Below are 8,085 nucleotides of genomic sequence, written 5' to 3' on the forward strand. Positions count from 1 at the left end.
TCCTCAGGTCTTGTCCAAAGTACTTAGCATCTTTTTAGTGGCTATGATGTCTTAACAATCACAACTTTCTTTATTTAAAATATATATTTTTTAGTTGTTCATGGATACAATACCTTTATTTATTTTTATGTGGTGCTGAGGATCGAACCTAGTGCCTCACACATGCTAGGCAAATGCTATTCCACTGAACTACAACCCCAACCCACACCTTTCTTGGCCCCAATTTTGCAAGCACTTTTCTGGTCAAATTGTGAGTTTTTACAATCTTTTTGCTCTGTTTTTTTTTTTTTTTTGTTCCTAATTCTTATAATAAATCTGGCTAAAACTGCCAGCAATATCCATGCATGAACTGAATGATGTGCTGCCTTGAAATTACCTCCACCAGGTTAATGGGCTCATCACTTTTAAATTCAGCCTCACACAAAGTCTCAGGACAAGGGTAAAATGTAGCCAAATTCTTTACCAGAATATAACACAAACAAGCTCTCCTCTAATTTCCAGTAAAGTCCCCATTCCCTTCTGAAATTTGGTGAGCACAGTCTTTAATGTCTGCATTTCTCTCTGCATTGTGGTCTGCTGGGCTCCCACCAAAATTGTCCATTAAACTCTGCTTACAACATTCTAAAGTTTCTCCAGCCTGCATCTCTAGACTTCTTCAAACCTTGTTCACAAATCATTTTCAAAGGCTTCCTAACCATGTGGTCAGGTTAGTCACAGCAATGACCCCACTTCTCAGTATCAATTTCTGTGTTGATCAGCTTTTAATCTCTGTGAACGAAACATCCAAGAACAACTTAGAAAAAAAATTAACTTGGGGCTCATGGTTTCAGAGGTCTCAGTTCATAGACAACCATCTCCATTGCTCTGTGCACAGATGAGGCAAAAGATCATGGCAAAAAAGGCATGGTGAAGTACTGCTTCATTCCTTGCAGCCAGGAAGCAGAGAGACAGGCTACAGGAAGACCCTTCCCTGACACACCATCAGTGACCCACATCTTCCAGCCCCACAATTACCACCCAGTCAGTCCACTCAAACCAGTATGGAACTGTTTCTGTTACAGCTTTCATGACCTAATCATTTCACTTCTTTACATTTCTGTATAAATAGGACACCTCTTATCCAAACTATAACAAGAATATAAAATTCAAAATCACAAAGCAGTTCCATTTTCCATATTATGAGTTCATAAACATCTATAAGAAAAAGACAAATAGCTCAATAGAAAAATATGCAAAGAAATCATACAGGCAATTCATAATGAAATGAAAAATAGCTAATAAGCATGCTTTCATTACAAATAGCAATACTTATCTGTTATAATCCACATTTCACCTCTGAGAATTTATTCATTTTTGTAAAATAATGGTATTGGAATTATTAATAAGTACTACATGGAATCTACATATCATTTTGGGGAATGTGGACATTTTAACAATATGAATTGTTCCAATTCATAAAAATGATATATTTATCTATTTGCTTCTTTTAAATTTTCTTTTGTATGTGGTTTCATAGTTTTCAGTATAAAGTCTTTCACTTCTTTGGATAATTTTATTACTAAGTATTTTATGCAATTTTAAATGGAATTGATTTCTTAATTTCCTTCTCTGGTCATTGTTAGAAGAACAATATTAACAATCCTAAAATTCGTTTGAAACCATGAAAAATTTTGAGCAAAAAGTGTTTTAGTCAGCTTTTTCAGTGCTATGATTAAAAGACCCAACCATAACAACAGTGGAGGAGGAAAAGTTTATTTGGGGGCTCACAGTTTCTGAGGTCTCAGTCCATAGACAGCCCACTCCATTCCTCAGGGCTCAGGGTGAGGCAGGACACCATGGTAGAAGAGTGTGGTGGAGGGAAGTGGCCCACATGAGGATCAGGAAGCAGAGAGAGATACTCACCAGGGACAAAATAAAAACCCCAAAGGCACAGCCTCAGGGACCCATCTCCTCCAGTCATACCCTACCCACCTACAGTTATCACTCAGTTAATCCCATCAGGGGGATTAACTCATTGATGGGTTAAGACTCTCATAACTCAATCATTTCTCCTCTAAACCTTCTGGCATTGTCTTGCACATGAGATTTTGAGGGACACCTAGTATCTAAACCATAATAAAGAGCAAAGCTGTTGTATCACACTTACAAAGTTACAGAATTATGGCAGTATGGTTGTGTTGTAAAAACAGATGTACAGTTGCTTCAGCATCCTGGTGCTGCTACGCCACAGATCCCCTACAGTCATCCGACCAAGATGCTGGAGGAGACCAGACCCAAGACCGGGGAGGAGGAGGAGGTGGAGACCTTTGCCTTCCAGGCGGAGATTGCCCAGTTGATGTCATTGATCATCAACATTTCCTACTTGAACAAAGAGACTTTCCTGCGGGGAGCTGATTTCCAACTCATCAGGCTGTCCTGGACAAAATCAGATAGGAAAGCTTGACGGATCCCAGTAAGCTAGACTCGGGGAAGGAGCTGCACATTAATCTGATTCCAAGCAAACAAGTTCAAACCCTCACCATCGTGGATACTGGAATCGGAATGACCAAGGCTGACTTGATCAATAACCTTGGTACTATCCTCAAGTCTGGGACCAAAGCATTCATGGAGGCTTTGCAGGCTGGCGCTGACATCTCCATGATTGGCCAGTTTGGTGCAAGTTTTTGTTCTGCGTATTTGGTTGCAGAGAAAGTGATTGTGATCCCCAAACACAAGATGACGAGCAGTATGCCTGGAAGTCCTCCGCAGGGTGCTCCTTCACCATCAGGACTGACACAGAGGAACCAATGGGTGGTGGGACAAAGGTTATCCTGCATCTGAAAGAAGACCAAACTGAGTACTTGGAGGAAAGAAGAATAAAGGAGATTGTGAAGAAACATGCCCAGTTTATCGGCTATCCCATTACTCTCTTTGTGGAGTCAGCAATGATGAGGATGAAGAAAAAGAAGATAAAGAGTAGGAAAAGGAAAAAGAAGAAAAACAGCCTGATGACAAACCTGAAATTGAAGATGTTGGTTTTGATAAAGAAGAAGAAAAGAAGGATGGTGACAAGAAGAAAATGAAGGAGAAGTACATTAATCATGAAAAGCTCAACAAAACAAAGCCCATTTGGACCAGAAATCCTGATGATATCCCTAACGAGGAGTACAGAGAGTTCTATAAGAGTTTGACCAATGATTGGGAAGATCACTTGGCAGTGAAGCATTTTTCCATTGAAGGACAGTGGAATTCAGAGCTCATCTTTTTGTCCCAAGATGCGCTCCTTTAGACCTCTTTGAAAACAGAAAGAAAAAGAACAACATTAAGTTGTATGTATGCAGAGTTTTCATCATGGATAACTGTGAGCTAATCCCTGAATATCTGAACTTCATTAGAGGAGTGGTAGATTCCAAGGATCTTCCTCTAAACCTTTCTCGTGAAATGTTGCAACAGAGCAAAATTTTGAAATTCATCAGAATTTGGTCAAAACATGCTTAGAACTGTTCACTGAACTGGCAGAAGATAAAGAGAATACAAAAAATTCTATGAGCAGTTTTCTAAAAATATGAAGCTTGAAATACATGAAGCCTCTCAGAATCGAAAGAAACTTTCAGAGCTGTTATGATACTACACGTCTGCTTCTGGGGATGTGATGGTTTCTCTCAAGGATTATTGTACCAGAATGAAGGAAAATCAGAAACACATCTACTACATCACAGGTGAGACCAAGGATCAGGTAGCTAACTCTGCCTTTGTGGAGCGTCTTCGGAAGCATGGTTTGGAAGTGATCTACATGATTGAGCCCATCGATGAGTACTGTGTCCAACAGCTGAAGGAATTTGAGGGGAAGACATTAGTGTCTATCACCAAAGAGGGCTTGGAGCTTCCAGAGGATGAAGAAGAAAAGAAGAAACAGGAAGAGAAAAAGACAAAGTTTGAAAACCTCTGCAAGATCATGAAGGACATCTTGGAGAAAAAGGTTGAAAAGGTGGTTGTGTCAAACCGATTGGTGACCTCCCCATGCTGTATTGTCACAAGCACACATGGCTGAAGAGCAAACATGGAAAGAATTATGAAAGCTCAGGTGCTGAGAGACAACTCGACAATGAGCTACATGGCAGCCAAGAAACACCTGGAGCTAAACCCTGACCACTCCATCATAGAGGCCTTGAGGCAAAAGGTGGAGGCTGACAAGAACGACAAGTCTGTGTAAGATCTGGTCATCTTGCTGTATGAAACTGCACTCTGTCTTCTAGCTTCGGTTTGGAAGATCCCCAGACCCATGCTAACAGGATCTACAGGATGATCAAACTCGGGCTAGGTGTCCATGAAGATGATCCCACCGCTGATGACACCAGCGCTGCTGTAACGGAAGAGATGCTGACAGGTCACGAATGGAAGTAGACGAGGCCTCTGGAGAGCCACTCAGGCATGTGTTTCTGACTTCACCTTCATTCCTGATGTGTTTTCAAGGATTTTTTTTTTTGGTTCATTTTTGTTAACATATATTAAAGTCTATATGGCATGACAGTAACTACTTAAGGAGAGATAGGATTTCTTTGTACTTTTAAGTGATACTGTGATACTTTAGGCACTAAAGCAGAGCTAGTAATGCTTTTTCTAGTTTCACATTGGCTATTTTAACAGGTTGAGATGTTTGTTCTAAGACATGTAACCTATCATTAATTCTGTCTGAAGTGTTCACTACCAAGTTGTATCCCTTAGTAGACCAGACCAAATCTTGTCCCTGAAGTGTTCCAAGATAGACCTTGATGTTTAAAAGAAAAATATGTCTTACAATGGCTTGAGTTTCATCTTGTTAGGATCTGCTTTTTAAACTCTCCATCCCTGTAATTACCCACTGTGCATGCACTAGTCCTCTAGAACCAAGTGTGTTACACTGAAACAGCTTGCTGGGTGGGAGGAACTCTCCAGGGCTTGTTTTCCAAAGAAAAGTGTTTAGAGAACAAAACTTAAACCTCCCTATGTGTGTTAGGAAGCTGTTCAAAAGTAACTCAGTCAGGCTTGTGAATGGAAATACATAGTACCCAAGTCAGCATTCTGCTTTAAAGAGTAATAAATGCAGATGAGTTAAAAAAAAAAAAAAAGCAGTGGGACTAAACAGAGAACCCCCAGAAAAACTCACATAAATATAGTCAACAGATCTTCATCAAGGGTACTGAGAATGCATAGTGAGGAAATGATAATCTCCCACAGCAGGTCTTAGGGAAATTGGATATCCAGAGGCAGAAGAATGAAATTAGACTCTTATTTTCACATCATCTACTAAATTTGACTAAAGTGGATTAGAGAAATGTGAAATAAAAAACAGAGAACAGGGAAGAAGTTTCTGAACTGTGACAGATTGACATATTTGGCTCCATGGAAATGTTATGGGCCAGGTTATATGGGCAATGACTAAACAGACTCCATTTTACCTTGAGACTCCATGTTATGTAGGAAATACTTTTCCCAGGGGAACGCCCCACCTCTGTACCTGTCAACAGTTGCTTAGCATGACTTGTTTGGCAATACGAAATGACAAAATGGCAAATCTTATATAATGAAAAATTGTTCTCTTTTTGATTCCTTGTTTCCTAAACAATGTACCATGTTAACGGTGATGTCAACAGTGATTGTTCAGATGTTAGTAACCATTCTTTAAATTGTATGTAAGTAAGGTCATTTTGAACCACTTCCCCTTCTGCTAATGATTTCAGATCCCCTGATATTAGTTTGTAATTTCGAATCATAGCAACAGATTATGATTGATGGTATAAAAACCCCTGCAACCCTATGATCGGGGTTTTTCTCCCAATAGCCATTTTTGGGGCATTGTGTGAGACAGTCAGCTGGTCGGCTTAATAAAGGCTCTCAAATTTGGAATTCTCAGTGGTAATCGGTCAGTTCTTAAGTTGCGCCCCATAACATGAACATAGGTCTGAGGTATGATTTCCTGGAATTCACCCCAAATCTCAAGGAAAAAAAAAAAAATAGACAAGTGGGAATACAACAAAGTAAGAAGCTTCAGCCCAGCAGTGGAAGCAATAGCACTAAGTGGAATAAGATATTTGCAGAGTATATGCTTGATAAGATGTTATATCCAAAATATATAAGTAACACCTACAATTCAATAATAAAAGAAATAACCTGATTTTTAAAAGGGCAAAATCCTTGAATAGACATTTCTTCAAGGAAGATCAACAAATGGCCAACAGATGTATGAAAAGGGGCTCAACATCACGAGTCATTAGGAAAATGCAAGTTAAAAACACAATGAAATACCACCTCTTACTGTTAGGATGGCTACTATCAATAAAACAAAAACAGCAACTGTTGGCAAGGATTTGGAGAAAAGGGAAAACTTGTGCACTCTCAGTGGGAAAGTAAATTGGTATAGTCCTATGGAGGGGAAATTTGGAGGTTCTAAAAACATCAGAAATTGAATTGCCAGGCTTGGGATGGAGCTCAGGGATAGAGCACTTGTCTAGCCTTCAATCCTCAGCACTGCATAAAAGTAATAAATAAAGTAAAGGTAGTGTGTCCATCTACTACTAAAAATGAAAAACAAAAACAAAAACCTGAATTGCCATTTAACCCAGAAATCCTACTTCTGAATATATATCCAGAGGAACTGAAATGAGGATATCAGAGAGATATTTGCACAGTCAAGTTCACTGCAGTATTATCAGCATTATTCACAATATCAGGATATGGAAATGACAAAAATGTTCATTGATGGATGAATGGATAAAGAAAATAGTATGTAAATGCCATGGCTTATTATATAGCCTTGAAGACAAATGATACTGCCATTTGCAATAACTCGGATGGACCAGGGTAACATTATGCTGAAATAGCCAAACAGAAAGACAAATACTCCAAAAAAAAAACAAAAAACAAAAAACCCAAAATAAAAATCAGACAAACAAATTTCTCCATAGGTAGAATCTAAAATAGTTAAACATAGTAGAGAGTAGAATGGTGACTGCCAGGAAATTGAGGGAGGGGGAAATAGGTATTGGTCAGAGGATACAAAGTTTCAGTTATGCAAAATAAATACATTCTGGAGATTGACTGTTTAAAGTTAAATTAATGGAAGCATTTAAGAATTCAAAAATATATAGTAAAATATTAATGGAAGAATTCAGGTAGGGATTGTTTGAAAGTTTTCAAATGAAAAAAAAATCCTTTTTTCAAAATATCTTTCTCAATATCTTTGAGATATTGAGAAATCTTAGCCTATGCCATATTAATTTTTTAAACTATATATCACCCAAATTTCAACAAACAGTAGAATGGATAGATGATTTGTGGCATATTCACAAAATAGAATTTTCTATGAAAAAGGAACTAGCTACTATACCCCAAAATATGGATGAACTCCATAAGCCACATATGAAGCAAAAGGAAACAGGTATAAACGAATGTGTACTAAATGTTGTCGTTCATGTACTATAAAACGTGGCAAAACTAATCTATACCATCAGAAGTGAAGATAATGTTTAACACTGGGGAGGGCAGGAGGGTGTAGATAGTGACTTGGAAGGGTGGGAAGCAGATATTTTGTTTCTTGTTGTGGGTCCTGAATTTGTGATGTAAAAATTCATTGATACATGCATTTCTCTATTAATATTATATTTTAATAAAATATTCTAAAATTGAAATATTAATACCTCACACATTATTGTTCTTATTTGTATTACTTTTTACTTTCAATTAAAACTCATTAGAATGTAAACTTCACAGGAGTAATAATTTTAGTCTGCTTTTTCACTGCTGTCTCAGGACTCACCATGGCCTTGTATATAGTGGACATTCAAAATCTTTTTCACAATTGAGAGATGATAAAGCACAGTGTTTACTCACCACTTGCCACAGAATTCAAACTCTCTAAATGTTAGACATTACTATTTTCAATAAACTTTTCTACCATTGAGACAACTAAGATCCTTGATGTCTTTAAGGAGTGCGATAAAGACAACGACCCATTTTAACATCGAGCACCTATGATCTCATGTTCCTAGTTCATTGCTTCACTTGATCAATATTAGTAAACAACAATGGCTAGGTGACCTTTATTCTATGAACTTACAATTGGGAATC

The 8,085-nt window shown here is 38.0% G+C and overlaps 1 pseudogene; it reads left to right on the top strand.

Moving 5' to 3' along the window:
* The first annotated feature begins 2,254 nt into the window (after nt 1-2,254).
* LOC124961421 (heat shock protein HSP 90-alpha-like) lies at nt 2,255-4,383 on the top strand (annotated as a pseudogene).
* Nucleotides 4,384-8,085: the final 3,702 nt, after the last annotated feature.

The sequence above is a fragment of the Sciurus carolinensis genome, chromosome 12, assembly GCF_902686445.1.
Source record: "Sciurus carolinensis chromosome 12, mSciCar1.2, whole genome shotgun sequence".
In the NCBI taxonomy this organism is placed as follows: Eukaryota; Metazoa; Chordata; class Mammalia; order Rodentia; family Sciuridae; genus Sciurus; species Sciurus carolinensis.